Here is a 21,252-nt window from a genome sequence, read left to right on the forward strand (position 1 = left end):
GCTCTATCTTGATATGATTCTAATTAAGAAGATATTCAAGATGCTCTCTTCATTATATTTATCAAGACTGACTATTTTGCTTTGTTTCTTAGCCATCACACTTCTTGGTCACAATCTCCATCTGGGAGCCAGCATGCTGTAATGGATTGAGCATTGGAGATTCTGGAGATCAAGGTTTGAAAGCTCAGCCATAGAAACCCACTGGGTAACCTTGAGCAAGTCATGCTCTCTCAGCCTCAGGAAAAAGCAAAGCTAAACCCCTCTCTGAACAAATCTTGTCAAGAAAACCCTGTGATAGGGTTGTCTTAGGGTCACTGTAAGTTGAAAACTACTTGAAGGCACACAACTTCATACAAACACTCCCTGGGAGGGAGTGAAAAGACAGGTCCAATGCCATTGGGCCTATCCTTAAGAAGCCGAGCCCTCCCTCCAGTCCATCTGCCTTGGTCCAGGCCTCAGAGGGAGAGAAAAAATGATGGACTTGATCCCCTTCCCCACCACCATTCCCTTATTGTATCTTTTTAGATTATAAGCCTGAGGGCAGGGAACCATCTAATTAAAAATAATAATTGTAAGCCGCTCTGGTAGCTTTTACGGCTGAAGAGCGGGGTATAAATACCATAATTTAAAAAAACTTATTTTCTGTAGTCCCTTACATTCTGCTACATTTTTTCCATGATTTTCCTTCCACTAATTGTATGCCCCCCCCAAACACTATTCCCAACTATGAATTCCATTATTGATGTATTTTCAGCCCAAAAGCACATGAGATTGTGGAAAAGATGATCTTTCCATCTTTTCACAATACAACAGCACAACACATAGTTTGTCACATTAGCTTTTTCCAGCAGCAAGGAAACTAATGTGTCATCCAAAGAATCAAGCCACAACTGGTACATTTCATATTGGATAATATTTGACTGTCTCAATATTGGTCAGTCTCAAATGCTTATTAAATGAAACTACAAACTGTTGCATTATTTTCCAGCCTGGAAATGGTTCATTAGTGCTCCATGGCTTTAAAAAAAGGAATATGAGAATTAATTCTGGTCAACATGAGGCCAGTTAAGAATTTTCTCCCCTTTCCATGTTTTTTTTCCCTACCCCACACTGTTGGTTGAGGACTTTGACAATTGGCATGGGTATGGTCATAAATAGGTCCCACGCATCAGCGGAGGGAGATAGAGGTTCAGGTGAACACCTCGGCACCCTCCTAAGGGGTGAAGGTAGGTCTCTGGAACTGACGTTTATGTCTGGTGACTAAACATGAAGGGAAAGAGAGTTGCCTTGGGGCTGGCTTAAGATTTAAACTCTCACTTAAATCTTGTTAGTTAAGTGGGGGAGTCTTTGGTTGGCCTTCCAGATGCAGGCCAGCTAGGGAGCAACCCACTTCTGGATTGCCCTTGGGGCTCAGGTGTTTTCACCCAGGGGAAGCTGGGGAATTGGCCAAGGATCTGACCCTCCACCAACTGTTCCCCCCCCCCCCCGATTTTGCAGTTCTCAAAGAAATAAGTTTAAATAAGTTGAGTTAAATAAAAGCGAGATACAGACCGCCCAAAAAGGGTGGTCTGCCCACACCTTGTTTTGCTGCATGAGGGAGTCGCAGCTGACAAACTGCACAGCTCCCTTGCACAGCAAAAAAACCCTGCAAAAAGTGGGTTCTTCTTGCGGCGCCATAAGGACATTGCAGTGCACTAATGGCGCACTCATGACGTCCTTATGGGGACATGGTGTGTGGATGCTAAGTGTCTGTGGCATCAAAATGGCGGCGCCCGTGTGTATAGGGTGCCGCCATTTTGATGCCCTTGTCATGTGCTAGGGTTGAGGCCAGTATGGGCAGTGCACCCTCAGCCAACCCCTAGCACATGACAAGGGCGCTGCAAAGGCCCGTCTGGAGAGGCCCAAAGTTGTCCATTTTATAACCCAGTTCTCTGTGCCTGGTCTTGTTATTCAGTGAGTTGGTCAGCAAACCAGGCTGGCCCCTCTCTACTCTCATTCCAGCAGGAGGTAAAAAAAAGCCACTCACTCAAAACCAATAGGTTGAGAGTTCAATACCAGTGAAAGAGCTCAAGCTTGATTCAGGCTTGAATCCTTCTGAGGTCGCTGAAATGAGTGCCCAGATTGTTGGGGGCAATTAGCCTACAGTTGGATAAGGGAGAAGAGATCTATAAAAAAAATAAAATGAAGTGTACATGGAGGCTTGTACAAAACCTGGCCACAAAAGGAGCAGTAAAAAAACCCGCTAGTTTCTGGTGGTCCATTGCGGACCGTGGCAGAAGCCAACCTTGGGACCGCAGTGTCTGGTGGTCGCAGTCCTGTGCTACTCAGGGCTTGCTCCTGGCTGCAGTGTCCAGAGGCTTCTCCAAGCGCTCCATGTGCTTAAGGCAAAACTGTTTCTGTGGACCAGTCTAGGCCTTTTCTCAAAGGGGGATACAAGGCAAACAGAGGCTAGTGCTTTGTTTTCACAATCTTCTCATGGCTCATACGCTTTCACGTGCTGCTCATATCATGAACAAGAACTGCACAGTGAGCAAAGAACAAGGTCAGATGGCTGACAGTAGCTCCCTTACTAGGTTGTGGAACTTGGCAGAACCCCAGCCACCAGGCCTTATCAAGAGAAAGTATTTCCTATGCCCTCTTCATTCCAGTTTCACCAGAAAAAGAGCCCACATCCCTCAGCTGGTGAGGATGAGCACATGAAGTTCCAAGGCATCACGGCTGCTAATATCTGTTCCTTTACTCTTGGTGGGGGGGGGAGGGGGGAGAATAAATTGATTGTTTTATCCTAAAAGGGAACAGAACAAGAATTTGTCTATCAAAGAGTATATTGTAGCACAAAGGAAGGGAGTTATTTCCTTAGCCAAATTCTCTGCCAATTCCCAAGTAGCATTACTTACAATTCTTACTTCTTTAGGCATTTGGAGAGGAAGCACCTGCCAACTTTCACTGGATAAACAGACACATCACAGAAGGAAAGAAATACAGCTTTGTGGGGGAAACCTCAAATTATGGGAAACAGTTTTTAAGAAGTGTAAAAACAAACAAACCTTAGAACTGATCTGTTACTACTGAAGACTATAAAGTAACTCTAAAGAAAGAAAAAGGACCAGAATTGAAATTATCTTTATCATTTTATAGTTATTATTTCATAACTCAACTATGCTAAAATGTTTCTTATTTAACTAAGAATGTAACTTTAGTAACAGATCAGTTATAATACATATGCCAAAATTTGTTTGAACTTTACAACATGTAGATATTGCAAGATTAGCATTCCTCTCTTATTTCAGTCCAGGCTGGTTAATACTGTACAAAACTTCACAGTAATCTAAACTGATTTTTAAAGTATTTAAAGTGTTTGCTTTTTCTGCTATGTTTAGAGATGCAAAACAAAATATTACAACCTCCCTCCTACTTCACTCAGGCATATTCTCTATCCTAAAGCTATTATTTTTCTCAATTCAGTTCATCTGAAATTGTGGAATGTTATCTCCCCAGTATCTCTGTTCCAATACACAGTTAATGGACTTTACCTGTGATTCAAGGCTTTAGTGCAGTTGTCTCCAAACTATGCACTTTAAGAGATTTTGCTCCCAGAAGCCTTAGCCATGTTGGCCAATAGTGTGGGATTCGGGAATCTGAAGTCCAAAATCACTTAACGGGCACAATTTGGGGACCACTGCTTTAGTGGGTTACAGTTGGCCCTATACATTTGCAGCTTTAATTTTTGCAGATTTGATTATTCATGAATTTGATCAATATCTTCTCTCTTAGAAACTTTTTCCACTTTCATGAGGATCCTGTGCCCTTAACCTCAACAAATGTGGAGAGCCCACTGTACTAAGAGATCTATGGAGATCTCATACATTCCAACCTGCCTACTGCACCTCAACCAGGTTTACTATTACAAAAACAACACATGAGTATACAAAGCCTCTCCTTCCGTCCCTCCAGTCCCTGCATCCCACAAGTGGAAATCTTCTTCTTGCAGATGGCAACAAACAAGTTTGCTCTCAAAGTAGGGCTATATACCATGTTCTACCATAATTTGTAATCCTACTTTTAAGTGCAAACTTAAAACTTAAAAGAGGTTGGTAACTTCAGCCAAAAGAAGTAGCATGTTTAGTCTATCAGAAGGTATGAAACCATAGGGATAAATGTAGAAGGGGATCGGTGAGCCTAAGGTTTATATTTGCTAATGCTCATAACCCTATGTAATGCTTTGACTGGATTATGCATTAATAACCCAAAGGTTGGAAAGGAAAACAAATCTATATTAATAGAGGGTTTTTTTTTAATGAACATTCCATTCATGATCATTTCATTCACTGTTAATGAAAAGTTGCACATATTGTTCAGTTTCCTATCATCAGTAGGAAGCTGCAAGGATCAGGAAGGATCACCTTTTTCTTCCTCTTTTTGAAACTGCATGCAAAGTAAATATGCACAACCAAAAATACATGTATTTGAACACACTGTATTCAATTGTGGGGAAGTGTTAAAATGCCTGTGTGTGTGCATGTGTATTCAAATTGACTTATGGTGACCCCATAGATTCCATAATGTTTTCTTAGGCAATGAATACTCAGTGATAGTGTTGCCAAGTCCCTTCCTATGGCGTGTTCCACACGCGCCAAAAGTACATGCTCAGCACATACTAGGGTTAGTACGCCCTAACCCTAGTACGTGCCGAGCATGTACAAAATGGTGGCGCCCATTCTACATGGGCACCACCATTGTGACATCACAACCGCACGGCCTCCAAATGGAGCAGCACAGAAGTGACATCCTGGTGCCGTGCGAGGGCACCTGGGGCGCCCTTTCCACGGCACCAGAAGGAGCTCCGTTTCAGAGCTCCTTCCAGCTTTGCATCACTGGCGCAGCCTTTAGACAGCTGCGTCAGTGACACAAAGCAGAAAGGAGCCAAGCGGCCCCTCTTTGTCCCCACCACCGTCGGGTGTCCTGGGGCATGAAGCCCCAAGGACACCCCTTTCCAGGCCGTGGGGAAGCAGCCTTTTGCTGCTTCCCCATGGCCTGGAAAGCAGCGGATCGGGGCCTCAGAGGCTGCCGCTGTGGCAGCTGAGGCCCCGATCCGGCAGGGAAAGGGGTGGGTACAGGCTGCCCCAAAGGGGCAGTCTGTAAACCCCCAGTAATAAGAAAAATGTTACAAAATGTATACATTTCAGAATGCGAATATCAAAATATCATGAGGTTCCATTTATAAAGGACAAAAAAAAAATTGCAACCCAGTACAAGATTTGGATGGAATAAGAACAGAGAAGGGTTTCTGAGACATGCAACAAAGTAAAATTTATGGTACTTATTTTCAGATCCCTAAAAAAGAAAATCACACACACACACACACACACACACACCATGACTTGGTTTTGTTTAAAATGGTACCATACCAACTCATGAATAATCACCATCTTAAGAAAATATTGCCATGGAAAGATAGCCTTTATCTTAAATCCTTCACATAAATCTGTTGATGGCATGAACAGTAACCAGCCAAGCTTCCCCCAAGCCTGCTATCATTAAAATACAGACAGCAATTCAGAACCCACTGCTAACATGCTTCAGGAAAATTACTGTACCACATTTCTACTGCTTTGACATGTGTCAGCAAACAAACACCCTGCTTAGAATCAGAGGAGCCTATGTGACTGGCATTTGCCATTAGTTTAACATGGATTGCCCAAAGGGCATACAAAAGCAATGTGATGGATGACAGAAGGAAGCATGTGTCAAGCAAATTTATGATAATTACCAGGGGTAGGAGTGAAAGGGACATTTTGGGTGTGTCAAAGGCAAATGTAAAAGAAAGGATTTGGAAAAGTACTGTCTGTTATGTGACAGATTAAAAGATTGAAGAGGCACTCCCTTAAATTGAATTTACTCTATTTGAGGCAGATACTCAATGAAAATAATACAATAGGTTAGCTTGTAAGACTATAGACTACAGATGTCCAAAATGCAGCTCTTCAGATAGGGCTGAACTGCATCTCTCATCAGCCCTAGTAAACCTAGCCAATGGTGAGGAATTATGCGTGCTGCAATTCCAACATCTGGATGGCTGCACTTTGTCCACTTCTGCTATATAGATTCAGAATGGTATTCTGTATCAAGCATGGAATGGCTACTGTATAGCTATAAGGGCTCACCAAAAACTCATAAACTTTTATGATAGGCAATATTGTACAATAGCATTTTTGTCCAAACTGGCTGTGGAGAACATTGAATGTAAGTATTTGAGTTTTTGGTTTACCGGATCTAATACAAAGTCTGCCTTCAAAAAACTAAAAAGTTTTACAGAGGCTGCAACTGCGCTACAGAAATAATCCAGTTTGACAGCACTTTAACTGCTATGGCTCAGTGCTATGGAATTCTGGGAACTGGAATTTTGTGAAATATTTAGCCTTTTCTGTCACAGAGCTCTGGTGCCTCAATAAACTACAATTTTCAAAATTGTCAAATTGGATTATTTTTGTAGTGCATAAGCAAACTAACTGAAGTGCATAAGCAAACTAACACTGGATTACACTGGTCTAAAAAGCAGTGCTTCAGTCACTGAATATATGTCATAAGGACTACCACAGCTCCAGCATTTACGGAACAGGTATTCCTGGCTTCTAACATAATTCTACAACCCCACATTGCCTTTTACTTTTTTAGAAGTATCAGAGGCCCTGTTAAATGAATGTAAGTGGTAGACAGAAGCAAGACAAGAAAAAAAATCCGGCTGTCTCTGAATATCTTTATTTCCCATTATCTTTATTGTAACATATGGCCCAGTTTGGTTTTCAAAATACTGACCTGGTTGGGATTTGGGGAAGAATACTTTTTGTGTATTCAACATGTCCAAGACTGAGCTTCTTGTCTTTCCTCCTAAGTCCACCCTTCAACACTCCTTTTCTGTCACTCTGGACATTTCTATTCAACCAGTTCAGCAAGCTCGCAGTCTTGGTTTTATCTTTGATTCTTCTCTGTCGTGTATCCCTCAGATCCAGACCACAGCCAAGGCTTGTAGATTCTTTTTGTACAATATTGCCAAAATCAGACCATATCTCTCCGCCTCTACTGCCAAGATCCTGGTCCATGCCCTAGTGATCTCACGACTTGATTACTGTAACGTCCTCCTGGCTGGGCTTCCTCTTTCTCACCTCCGTCCTTTCTCACCAGAGAGTAATGGCCTTTACTCTCTTCTCATCCTTCTCGATTTGTCTGCAGCCTTTGACACCGTTGATCACTTTCTCCTAATTGACATACTCTCTGACCTTGGGTTCTCAGACTCTGTTCTTGACTGGTTTAGATCTTACTTGTCTGGCAGATCTTTTGCAGTAGTTGCAGGTGGTCAGGCGTCTTCTCCTGTTCCCTTATCTGTTGGAGTTCCCCAGGGCTCTGTTCTGGGTCCCCTTCTGTTTTCTCTCTACACACTGTCCTTAGGAAAACTCATTAGCTCTTTTGGTTTTTCCTACCATCTGTATGCCAATGACACCCAGTTGTATCTTTCCGCCCCTGACCTTTCTCCAAGGCTTGAACAGCAAGTTTTGTCTTGCCTCACCGCTGTCTCACAGTGGATGCGCCATCGGCGTTTGAAGCTCAAGATGTCCAAGACGGAGCTTCTTGTCTTTCCTCCTAAGCCCACCCTTCAACACTCCTTTTCTGTCTCTGGACAACATTTCTATTCAACCAGTCCAGCAAGCCCGCAGTCTTGGTTTTATCTTTGATTCTTCTCTGTCATGTATCCCTCAGATCCAGACCACAGCCAAGGCTTGTAGATTCTTTTTGTACAATATTGCCAAAATCAGACCGTATCTCTCTGCCTCTACTGCCAAGATCCTGGTCCATGCCCTAGTGGTCTCACGACTTGATTACTGTAACGTCCTCCTGGCTGGGCTTCCTCTTTCTCACCTCCGTCCTTTAATCTCTGTCCAGCATTCAGCTGCACGCATTATCACTACTGCCCAGCGCACTGACCATATCTCTCCTGTCTTGGCATCCCTTCACTGGCTCCCCCTCCCTTTCTGTATTCAGTATAAGCTCCTGCTGTCGACATTTAAAGCGCTCCATGGGCTGGCCCCTCCTTACTTATCAGACCTTTTTTCTCCTCACCTTCCCACTCGGGCCCTCCGTTCTGGTAGTCAAGGTCTGCTGTCTCAGCCCAGGATTTCCTCTGCCCCATCCCGGATTCGCCCCTTTTCACTCGCTGCCCCTCACTCCTGGAACCTTCTTCCCCCACAAGCAAGAGCCATCACTTCTTTAACCAGCTTCAAAATGGAGTTGAAAACCATCCTGTTCAGAGAAGCCTTCCCAGGCATTGCATAATTGTCACTTACTATTTGATGCTCTTTTGGTGCCTTTTTATCGAACCATTTCCTGTATTGCTAAGTACTGTATATGTATTATCCTACTTGAGAGTATATATTTTCCCTGGAAGAAGATTAACCATCCATTATGAAGCCAAGCCCTCCCTCCAGTCCATCTGCCTTGGTCCAGGCCTCGGAGGTAGAGAGGAACTGCTGGACCTCTTACCCTTTCCCTCCATCACTCCCTTCTCCTTTTGTGTCATGTCTTTTTAGATTGTAAGCCCGAGGGCAGGGAACCGTCTAATTAAAAGATTGTATGTACAGCACTGTGTAAATTTACAGCGCTTCATAAATAAAGGTTAATAATAATAATAGTAGTAGTGTAGTGTATCAAGGTTTCTCTTAAGTGGTGTCACTCTCTGATTTAGAAGTCTCCAAATTTTTCATATCAGATTTGATTACAGAAAGATCAGGTTTTCCAAACCAACCACTTAACTGGGTGATTAAAATCTATCACAAATCAAGAACAGCACTCTGCTGAACTTGACATCACACACCAACTTATTCTAATTCTCTCTTTTGCTTGCAGTTTGTTATATGGTAGATTTAGACAACAATCTTAAATATAAATTGGATAAAGCAATTCCTTTTTATTTTTCAAGTAATACATTCTGTGTTGGGCAGTCAAGAGTATAAATGCAAACACAGATATGCCCATTTTACCAATATGAAAATTAAAAATGGACTTGTGTTAGAATTTTGACATAGACATCCTGGGTTTAAATCTAAGAAAGAAGTCAGTGAACCTAACACTGCCCTTTCATCACTATATTGTTCCTTCATGCTTGATTTATTCCAATATGGATTTGAGGCAATATCAGAAGGCAAGGTAAAAGCAACTTCCACTCTCTCTAATCTGGTTTTAAAACATAAAGCAGTCATTATGGGTAATGACACTTTATAAAATACACACCATTCACAAATGCAGTTTACACTGAATATCCATTTTGAAGGGTGAGAAATGGCAAATGGTTATTCCACTGTGAATTCTTAATGCTGATAATGCTGGTGTAATTCTAGATAACAAATTGCAGCAATTCTGTAAAGTCAGCTATGGGTAACATGAGTGGCTTCTGCAGCCAGATTCAAAAAGAAAAAATGAGAAGGAATAAAGGCCATCACTTCCTTTGAATTCTTCAGTAATATGCTAACATAATGCAGGTTTGTACAGATCAACCACACTTAAGGACTGGTTCAGCTGCTTGCAAAAATTCCAAAGAACATTTGATAATAAGACAGTATGAATGGCATAGCAACAGCTGTGCTGGATCACAAATCTAGGTCTGTCTTCACTACAAACCTTTCTTTATACTTGTCCAACATTCTGAGCAATGTGCGATACATCCTAATTTCAAGAAGTATGCTTTGGTCATGTCCAATTTGTCTTTTATTCCATCTCATCCTTATAATGAAGTACAGATTAATATCTCTTTCCAAGACTAGCCCATCTGTATGGTGGTAATATGATTTTGAAAAAGAAAGCTCCCATATCAAGTGTTCAGAAAAAAAATAAAGTGTTTAAATTTGTCAGGCTTGGGCTGGAGATGTCAGGGGGAAGAACTACAAAATAAATACATGGCAGTTGCCCAAGCTTTGAAAATGCATTTTTGCATGTTTAATCAGCACAATCTAACTGAATTTATTGTGGATTATTCCCTTATAAATTAGTTCAGTGTTAAAATCTTAGATACTACTTCCATACAATCTAACCTAAACAGCAACATACTGGCATCTGGGCCATCAGTATGCAAATGACATCAAACACTATTTTTTTCCCACCTCAATCCAAGGAAGCTCTTTCCGTTTTAAACCAGGGCCTGTCATCAGTAATGGACTGGATGTGGGCAAAGAAACTGAAATTAATCCCAAAAAGACAGAGGTCTTTCTGGTCAGTCTAAAGACAAATCAGTATATATTCCAACTGTCCCAGTTTGGTAGGTGGAGTCCTGATTAAACCTGTTATCCCATTTTTTTCAATTGCTTTTAAAATATCCTGCATTCTCTTTCCTCCTCCCACTTTCATCTCTTTTGACAGCTTACTTACTGAGTTCAAAATTCAAAAATAGTTTGCACTCAATGAACTCAGCAGGGGTGACTGAAAGGCAAAATCTTGCTGTTCCCAGTAGGCTCAGGATAAAGCAAACTGCTGCAACTCTGAATTTCCAGTGAGTCTAAACCTCACCAGATAGTGATCAAGCAGTGACAAAGGAACTATAGAAAATTCCTCCACACCCAGATGACCATCATCCCACCCAGCACAGAAAATCAGACCAGGAGTATGTGCTGTGAATGAGGGGTACAGGCACATGGGGGCAGGAAGGAGAAGAACAGCCCACCCTCACTACCCCAAGAAAAAGGTCTGCCACCTGCCTGCTTGCTTGTTGCTGTTAGCCTCAACTAGTGGACTGCTGCCTGGTGGAGACAACTCCCTCCAAAACCAGGCACCCAGGCAATTACTGGCTGTATAACTAGGTAGGACCATCTGTCTCCTAGGGAAGGTGATAAAAGCTGGTTGCCTGCTGTAACAGGCCAGCTGGCAGTAGGGTTGCCACTAAAGGGGAGAGCAAAGGCAAAGGCAAGTCTCTCTAGCTGGGAGGACAAGGGTGCATTGGGTTGTTTGTAACTTTTAAATAACCTGCCTGGTGGCAATAGCAAAATGCATGACAAGGAGCCAATAGCAAAATGCGTGGAGGAACTTTCTGTAGTTCCTATGTCGTACACTAATCACTATCTGATAGAGTTAGACTCACTGGGGCTCAGAACCTCTGCAACGGTGGGGGGTTGATTAAGACGGTCCACCCGAAGAGACTTGTGGATCCAGATGGATTCCTCATGGCTCTTGAGAAATTCCCTGTTGCCTTGGCAGGTGATCCTGTCAAAGCCCTTGGTGATCTCTGGAATAGGGAAATGCCCCATCCCTGGCCAAACAAGCCCCATGCTTCACTAGGGAGCTGGCAGTGATGAAACAAGTGGGGCAGAGACTAGAGTGACAATGGTGGAAGACTCAGAGGAAGTCCAACTGAACACAAACTAGAACTCACTTGAAGGCCTACGCCATGGTGATGGTGGCAGCGTGGAAATGATACTGCTCTGCCACCACTGCATTTGGACAGTGTCACCTAGAAGAGCTATCTTGTGTGGTCAGAGGCCTCTTGTTGTTGTTGTTGCTGCTGTTACATGTATTTTTATCCTGCTTTCCCCCTAAATTGGGACTCAACACGGCTTACAATTTAAAAGCACAGTAGAATTAAAAACACAAATGACACTTTATACTCAGACTACAAGAAAAAAATAGAGAGCACTCCACAGGTAACTTTGCAAGATACTTTCCAGAAAGAATTGCTTGGATCTGCTCTGACTTGAATGCTGTAGTGAGACAGGTTTAGTGAATATAATCTTGGTGCCTGTTTGTCCTGTATTATTCGATAGGTTTCAATTTGTGCAACCTGTAGATGTGGACAGGATCCTTGCAGAAGTGAAGGCCACCACATGTATATTGGATCCTTGCCTTTCCTTGCTCCTGAAAGCAGCTAGAGAGAGACTGGCTGAGAGGGTGTGGTGAATGCTTCACTGCAGCAATGGAGGTTTCCATCCTGCCTAAAGGAGGCTAGGATGAGGCTATTACTGAAAAAGGCCTCCCTGGATCCCATCATTCTCAATAACTATCAGCCAGTTTCTAATATTCCATTCTTGGACAAGGTTCTACAGTAAATGGTGGCTTCCCAGCTCCAAAGGTTTCTGGATAAAATGGATTATCTAGATCCAGTTCAGATTGGCTTCAGAACTGGCTATGGGGCAGAGACAGCTTTGGCTGCCTTGGTGGATGGCCTATGCAGGGAACAGGACAATGTGTGTGTTGATTCTGCTTGGCCTTTCAGCCGCTTTTGATACCACAGACTATGGTATCAAAACAGACTGCAGAAATAATCCAGCTTGACATCACTTTAACTGCCTTGGTTCAATGCTAGGGAATTCTGGGAACTGTAGTTTTGTGAGCCATTTAGCCTTCTCTGTGAGAGAGCTTTACACCACAATAAACTACACTTCCCAAAATTTCCTAGCACTGAGCCAGGGCAATTAACGTGATCTCAAAATAGATTATTGTTGCACTCTGTTTTCTGGCCCTAAGGCATCTTTCTGGGCTGCCTCTCTGAGATGGGACTTGGGGGCACTGTTACTTCTTGGAGGGGCTAACTCAGAAGGAGGTGTTCGGGGACTCCTGTTCAACTCCCTGGACAATGGGCTCTGGAGTCTCACAGATGCTGCATTGTCCCCTATGTTATTCAGCATCTACATGAAACCACTGGGAGAGGTTATCTAGAGTTTTGGGGTGTGGTGTCACCAGTATGCAGATGACCCACAGGTCTCCTTTCCATCTGATTTCAAGGAAGTTGTCTTTGTGCTGAACCAATATCTGCTTTCAGTAATGGAATGGATAAAGGCAAACTAACTGAAACTTAATCCAGATGCAACAGAGGTCTTCTTGTTCAGTTGTAAGGCAAATCAAAGAATAGGGACTTTGCCTGTGTTGAATGGGGTTAGGTGTCCTCTAAAATATCAGGATTGGAGCTTGTGTGGTCTCCTGGACTCAGCTCTAAGCCTGGATGCACAGCTTAAACTAGTGAACTGCCTGCAGCCATTCCTTCAGACACATGGTCTGCCATTGGAAACTATTCAGAAACTTCAGTGGGTTCAAAATGCCATGGCCAGAACGCTGAATGGGGCCAGTTATAGGGAACATTTAACTCCCTTTTCGAAACAGCTCCACTGGATACAATTCAAAGTGCTGGTTATGACCTATAAAGCCCTACATGGATTAGATTCAGACTATCTGACAGACTGTACCTCCCCATATGAACTTGTGAGAATCCTATGATCTCTAGGGGAAGGCTTTTTCTTTATTCTGCCACCATCACAGGACATGAGAGACAGCCTTATGGTGAGGACATAAGAGACAGTCTTATTGGTGGCTGCTCCCATCCTCTGGAACCCCCCCTCCCATAGGAGTCTGGGCTGGACCCCTTCCTGCTTTCTTTTTGCCAGCAGGAAAAAACATTTTATCCAAGCAGGCTTTTAATGTATAATCATGTCAGGGAGCCTTTTGTATGGGGTGTGTGCTTTAGTTTTGTTTTTAACTTTTATATGTTTATGCAATGTTATATTATGTTTAGCTAGTTGTTTTTAAATTTATTGTAATGTTTTTAAATAGTTTTATTTGTGAGCTGTCCTGGGTCCCTTTCTGTGAGAAAGGTGGCATAGAAATTAAAAGAAACAAATTTGTAGCATGTGTGGCTCCCCGAGCTCATGGTTGTCATGGTGGACATGAAGTCCTGAGCTGTTACTGACAGCGGTCTCCATATTCATGCTGAAGTCCCCTAGCACAACAAGCCACTGACTCCAACATTGCCACTGACACTGAGACAAATTCAGCCAGCTCAGAAAGTTAAGCAGCAGGGTGGGCAATACACCAGGTGAATCCCTATTCTTTTGTGGCCATTCACTTTTGAATTATTGTTGTTGTTAGCTGCCCTTGAGTTGACCCTGACTCATGGCAGCCCTGTGGCTGAGACATCTCCAAGACCTCCTGTCCTCCACTGCTTTGCTCATGTCCTGCAAATTCATGATCCTTACACTCAAACTTAGCAGACCATGGGACATGGCATCTGGTCAAAAGGTTGGAATCCCAACAGATCACTGAACTACATCTCCCCACCTTGCTTTTGTACAGAGAACTCAGGTGAACAAAACTGGGAGTGGTTAGCCCCCCACCTTCATCCAGCAATAGCTCACTATTAAACATTCAAAAATATCACATCTCTCATGGATGCCACAGCTTTTCAAGAAAATGTCACCAAAACTGTAAAAAAAAACCTCTCAATTCATGTACAGAAATATTACCCCAAAATGAAGTTGTACTTCCTCACTCCTTGCCGTCTGCATTAACTATCTCTTCAACAAGTCTCTCCTTCAAATCAACTCATTAAAAGGAGCACACTTACAAATGCTGTTTGAAAAATTGGCAGTGATATTAGCATCCTACTGACTTAGATATGGGGTGTTGGGGGGCGGGGTTCCTGCCAAACAACAAGGCTACTGCCAAATAGCCAAACAAGCTTACTGTCTTTGTTTGTGTTTAACGGAGATGTTAAATGCAAAACAAAAAGCAGGTGATGGATTTTTATGGCATAGGCCACAGGGTTAGACACAATCACCTGCTGAGTGCCGCTGCTGCAGACCAAAATACCATTACAGTGACAGCTGCAGGGTCTGGCAATTTGTCACAAAAAAAGTGCAGTAAGCAGACATCCCAAACAAATGTCTTGCTCATTTTGACAGCATACTCTGGCCCTTTCACTATTTTATTGAATTGTTCATGTTGTTTTACTGAAAGACACCTTAAGCAATATTAAAAATAAGCCAAAAGAAGCCACAGCATGGCTAATATGGCACAATACAACTGTATTACAAACAGGTATCCAATATCATCCATAAACAACTGTAAACTGTAATTATAGCATTCAGAAATAAATACAACTGGCTAGTAAGAGAAGTGTGTTGAAACAAGAGTGACACAACCAGTAGTCAAAAAGAAACATGGTTATATATCAGCCTCATAATTTGTGGTAAACATGCAGAAATAATTTAGTTGGGTTCAGAATGACTCTGGCATCAAAGACTCCTCTTAAGATGAGAGTAGGAACTTATGGTTGTAAGATAGCAATTCATAATATTTAAAACTATTAAAAACAGAATTCCAAAGTAGCCAATTTCAACAGCTGTGAGAAGAAAGCACTGCACTAGAGACATTTAAATTGAAACCATAAAATATCCTTTGTGGTCTGTAATCTCAGCTGGGACTTAGAGAAGAAGAGACCTCTTAGACCAAGCCTGGGAAAGTAGATAGCTTAAAGAAGAGATCCTGTCAGCCAGATAAGGATGAAACTACTATACCCATTATTCCTCATTATTTGTCATGCTGGTGGTGAAAATGGAGGCCAACAACATCTAGAAGGGTATAGGTTCCCCACTCTTCTACTCTATTCTTTAAAACATTGGAACTTATTTTTTGATCCTGAAAAATCTAGCTGACCCCCCAAAGAATCCACATAAGGACTTGTCTTCAAAACAATACTTTCTAAGTAACCATAATTATGTGCCTCATCAAACATCTATGTTTATGTTACTCTGGGATTCCAACTTCTCAGCACAGCAACAAAATCCTATTGTCCTTCAGCACTGAGCACCTTTAATCTGACACCCATTCAAAATATTTATGAATCAATTATTTTATGGATGAGCCCTTAAGACATAACCAAGCAAGACTCTTTTGTTGTCTATTAAGAAAATGGGGAAAGAACCTTTAGAAAATGTAAGAACCTGCTGTCCAATGGGTGATACCTAGGCTAGGAATACTATTCAGTGGGATCAGATGTTGAATTAGAAATTCAGGGCATATAATTGGAGGAGTGTGAGTGGAATATAGATGTTAGAGTGCTGAATTTAGGAGACCTGGGCATGCATTTTGCTAGACATCTTGTCCTCTTCACAAAGTTCTTCCATGGATAAAAATGGGAGAAACCTCATGCACATGACACTCTGACAGCAAGATATCTATATGATAGAATTAGGTTTTTGTGGGTTTTTCGGGCTATGTGGCCATGTTCTAGAAAAGTTTATTCCTGACATTTCGCCTAAATCTGTAGCTGGCATCTTCAGAGAATGGTGGCATGGAGGTATGTGGGGGATATATACTGTGTGTGACCCTTGGTTGGGGGGAATTGATTTACATGTTAATCTGTGTTGGCCTGTTGGTAAATGGCCAGGCCTCAGGGTGGGAGGAATATGTGAGAAGGCTTTGTGTCTGTTTAATTAGTGATCCATTTTCTGCTGGGAAACCCCTTAACACTGGGTGATGTTCATTTACATGCGCTGAGTCTTAATTTTGGTGTTTTTCAGGACTTGTATCCAAACTTTGTTTACTTTAAGGGTAAACAAAATTAAGACTCACCAAAATCAAGATTCAGCACATGCAAATGAACATCACCCAGGGTCAGGGGGTTTCCCAGCAGACAATGGATCATTAATTAAATAGACACAAAACCTTCTTGCATATTCCTTCCACTCTGAGGCCTGACCATTCACCAACAAGCATTACGATGGGCATTATGATAGGGATCTATGGCCCACAGGCCACAAGAAGCATTACGTCCATTATCACACTCTATGGATAAAGGTCATGGGATCTCACCATTATTAGTGATATATATTATAAAATGATTATCCAATATTCCTTATATTATAGGGAATCATTAATGTAAAGTACAGAAATCAGCAATTATTTATAAATTAATGGGATCAGCATGTCTGCTTGCCACAAGCGGAAAGAAGTATGGGCACAAGTTATCAATATTTTTTGTTTACTAACCATGGTTTCCCTTGATATTTTTTTATAGTTATATATTGTATAAGTGTGTGTGTGTGTGTGTGTGTGTGTGTGTGTGTGTGTACAATATAATATCAAATACTATCATCCTTATTTCTTATCCGTCATGAGTAAAGAATAGTAAAAGGAATAATTTTCCTCACAGCTTGAGATACTTACTTTTTCATATTGAATGGTTAGAGGAAAAAATGCTAAGCAGAACTCATCAGTGAAAGACCCTGGAAATATTTTCTCTGTTCTCACCAGCAGGTGTTACTATAACCAAGGATAAATTGAAGCATATATACAGATTTTAAAATAAAAAGACAATTTGCATTTCAAGAAAAAAAATTATTTCCCCATTATTCTATAAATATTTAAAGTTTTGGACAAAAAATTATCAGGGAAATTTAGCTGCCTTCTCCCTTCTGCAGTTCAAATAGTTGCTACCCAAAATGTCATTAAGCAACTACAGCAGGGCTAACATGGATATACAAATGTCAACAAAAGGTAACCCGGCCTGTATTGTTCATATATATGCCACAAAATATCCTAGCTATTAAGCAAAACTAGGTTGCTCAGCCTTTCTCCACTCAAGCAGCTCTATGATGCAAGTCTAGCCTACTTTTATGTAATATCCCATTTCCATCTATGAAGCTGCTGAAATCTGAGGATGGTATCGTAAGGGCTTAAATACCCTAAAGGCACCAGACCCTGTCTGATTTTGGAAGCTAAACAGGGCCAGCCCTGGATAGTACTTGGATGGGAGACCACCAATTAGTACCAGGTGCTGTGTATCTCCAGGGAAGGGACTGGAGGATTCCTTGCATTAAAAAAAACACTACGAAATTGATGGGGTCACCATACATCAACAGGTAACTTGAAGGCACATACTCACACAATGATAATACTGTATTGGATTCCTAGAATCTGCACTTTCATGATGGCTTCACAATGTTTGGTGAATGAATCTACATACTTGGAAGAAAACAGCCCTAAACCATGGTGCTAAGAATACTCCTTTGAATCCCTAACATACATCTCTAATCTCTTGTATCGGGATCTACCTACTAAAGCAATAAAATGCCTCATTGGATTTTTTTCTCTGCAGATGTCAAGTGTCACACACTACTCCAAAGCGAGCCTCATGCTGGGGCTTCTCCTCAGCGAATACTCCTCTTCACTCAGCCATCGTAAATTAGTAGGTACTTAGGAAAGCTTCTGGGAACATTATCCCACTGAAAATGTCATTTCTGAGTGAGATATAGTGTGTGTTTAAGTGTATGTGTGTGTGTAAAAAAACCAAGCTTGAAAAGAATTTTGTTTTCTTTTTCTTTGCTGTCCTAGGCTGCATCTGAACTGCAGAAATAATCCAGTTTGACATTAGTTTTAACTGCCATGGCTCGATGCTAAGGAATACGTTTGTTGTGGCACCAGTGTCTGTGTGTGTGTGTGTGTGTAAAAACTAAGCTTGAAAAGAATCTTCTTTTCTTTCTCTTTGCCATCCTAAACTGTATCTACACTGCAGAAATAATCCAGTTTGACACCACTTTTAACTGTCCTGGCTCAATGGTATGGAATTCTGGCCAACTGTTGTTTGTTGTGACACTAGAGGTGTGTAAAACCAAGCTTGAAAAGAATCTTGTTTTCTTTCTCCTTGCCATCCTACACTGCATCCACACTGCAGAAACAATCCAGTTTGACACCAACTGAACCGCAATGGCTCAATGCTATGAAATTCTGGAGGTTGTAGTTTGTTGTGGCACCAGTGCATGTGTGTGTGTGAGCGTGTATAAAAACCAAGCTTGAAAAGAATCGTTTTTTCCCTCCTTGCCACCCTAGGCTGCATCTGCACTGCAGAAATAACCCGGTTTGAGACCACTCCAATGCTATGGGATACTAGGGACTGTAGTTTTGTGAGGCATTTAGACTTCTCTCTCTCTTGCCTCTTGATTCGCTTCCTGCACCGATTCCTGAAAACAGAGTGGTTTCCACTATGTTTGTGCTGGCTCCAAGAATCAGTGAAGCCAGCTGTGGCTTCCCTGCCATGCCTTCTTCCATTCTCCTGGCCATACTGGGAGTGGAGGAGAGGCAGGCAGGAGGACGGAGCATGGAGGCATGGATGAGAAAGCCGCTACCAGTGGGAACCAGGTAGATTCGAATCTGATTTGATTCCAGTGGTTCCCACTTGGGCTGAATCGATTTATTTCCAAATACATCGATTCAACCCCCCAAACACCCCATTTTACCAGCGTCTTTTTGACATGGGTTAAATTGGTAAAAATGAATAGAAACCATAGTCATACTGGGGACAGAAATGCTTCAGGGATTCAAATTAAGTGAGAACCGGTGGTTTAACCGGATTGAAATCCGGTTTAAACCATAGTGCAAACAACCCCTTTATCATACAAAGGCAATTGGGAATTTATCCCATGAATATCCCAGAAAAATTGTGTAATTATGTGCAACGATGCCACACATTGTCACACAAAACCTGCCATTAAAGTGCATCTTTGTACTTTCGGCATTTCAGTGCCAATATTAAGGGATTCTAATATTTTTTTTCACAAGTGTGTGTGGTAATCATTTGTGTCATTACCTGCCATGTGTGGCGGGATGCTTTAAATGCCCTTTAATCTCCCTTTAAGGCCCCAGTGTGATACATTCGTCAGAGAGAGCTCTGGTGCCTCAACAAACCCTGGTCCCCACAGCACTGAGCCAGGGCGGTTCAAAGGGGTGTCAAAGCGGATTGCCTCTGCAGTGTGGGTGCAGCCCTTGCTGCCTGGAGCCCAGAACAGAGGTAGCAAGAGCAATCCTTCCAATCTGCACGCCTTTCTCCTTGGAGAACTCAAAGCAAGAGCATCCATCCCCTTGGCTCCCTTCCCCACCAGCAAAAAGGGCCCAGAGATGTGTTATGCAACCGGCTTGGCTGCAAAGGGGGGGGGGAGGAGGAGGGATGCTCCTCTGCCTTTGGATAGAAAGCAAGGCAATGGATGGGGGGGGGGAGGAGAAGCTCTGGCATGTTATATCTCCCCTGACCCACATTTCCCTCCCCAAAAGGGACTGCATCTTCCCTTGAGCCTCACAGCTTCCCACCCAAGGGGCATTTCAGTGGTGGGTTGATGTTGTTGTTGTTGTTGTTGTTGTTGCTTTTTAATGCACTTAAAGAGGCGGGATAAAAAATAAAATTGTATTATTATTATTTTAATATATTGAGGAGAGGTGAGAAATAAATTATCATGATTGTGATTTATTCCCCGCCTCTACTCAACACATTAAAATAATAATAATAATAATAATACATATTTTAATAATTTAATCATTATTATGATGATTAAAAGCAAACTAGCCCCCTGCCTCCTCTTCTCCCCCCTCCTCTTTTTTAATTCCCACAACCACACTCCACCCAAAAAAGGTGGGAAAGGCAGGGCTTTTGGTGCAGCAGGGAGTGGAATAAAACATGCAAACACACCCCAGACACACCAGCACACACCCCTGACCCAGCCCTTGGCCTCTTCTCCTTCTTCTCTAAGGGATGGGAAGGGCTTGCCTGGACTTACCTGGGCTTTGGAGGGGAAGGCGGCGGCTGCTGCTGCTGCTGCTGCCCAGGCGAGTGAAGGGCTGCTCCTGGCGCCCACCTGAGGGCTCTCTCTCTCTCTCTCTCTCTCTTTTCTCCTGTGGCCACGCACTCCCCACTCTTCCTCCTCTTCCTCCCCCTTCAATCCCTCCTTCCCTCCAGGAGCCCTTGCTAGCTGCCCTCCCTTCCTTGAGAAGCCTAGAGACAACTGGAGGGATGGGTGAAGGTGGGGATGAGGATGGAGAATTGGAGATGGAGATGGGGGGGGGGGGGGTGGGAAAACCAAGAGAACCCCGCTCTCTGATTGGACGGGAGTGATGTCACTCTGGAGCCTGGCAACCCTGGGGGAGGCTTGGTTGGGTCCCCCCTCAAACACCCAGCTGGGCGGGAAAGAGGAGGAGGAGGAGGAGGGCAAGAAGAAGGAGACCCCCTCCTCACCCTCCACAGCTGAGGAGACTCCTGGCTGGGCAGCACTGGAGGAGGAGGGCTGGGGTCCTCGTTTTCCCCAGGACCTGCCCTACCTTCCACAAGGCTGGCATGGAGGAGGGAAAGGAGGAGCTGCCCTCCATGCCAGCCTCCTGCCCTGTGTCCAAAACGTCCTCCCCCTCTCTTTTTTTGGGAGGATTTCTGATTATATGGATACGTTTCAGCTTCTGTGTGGCAATAGCCTCCCTTTTTCTTCCCCCTCGGATGCCCCCACTTGGAGCAGGGCTGAGGCAAAGATTGAAGGCTTTAGCTTTTGATTTGGTCCCCGTCCTCCCTTTCCCCCCACGTCCTCCATTTGGAGCCTGACTAAGAGGCCTGGAGTGACGCTGAGAGGAGTGTGTTTTAGCTTTTGGCATCTCCTCCCTGTCTCTTGGATGACCTCCATTTCGAGCAGGACT

The 21,252-nt window shown here is 42.9% G+C and overlaps 1 protein-coding gene across 1 annotated transcript in view; it reads right to left on the reverse strand.

Moving 5' to 3' along the window:
• Nucleotides 1-20,589, reverse strand: part of LOC149312253 (contactin-1-like) — a 218,952-nt gene extending 198,363 nt beyond the window's left edge. Inside the window, exon 1 of the mRNA XM_089524286.1 lies at nt 20,352-20,589. The gene's annotated coding sequence lies outside the window, so the exon portion shown is untranslated. The remainder of the gene's footprint in view (nt 1-20,351) is intronic.
• Nucleotides 20,590-21,252: the final 663 nt, after the last annotated feature.

The sequence above is a fragment of the Sceloporus occidentalis genome, unplaced genomic scaffold (assembly GCF_023333645.1).
Source record: "Sceloporus occidentalis isolate IW3139 unplaced genomic scaffold, rSceOcc1.0.p SCAF_5, whole genome shotgun sequence".
NCBI lineage: Eukaryota > Metazoa > Chordata > Lepidosauria > Squamata > Phrynosomatidae > Sceloporus > Sceloporus occidentalis.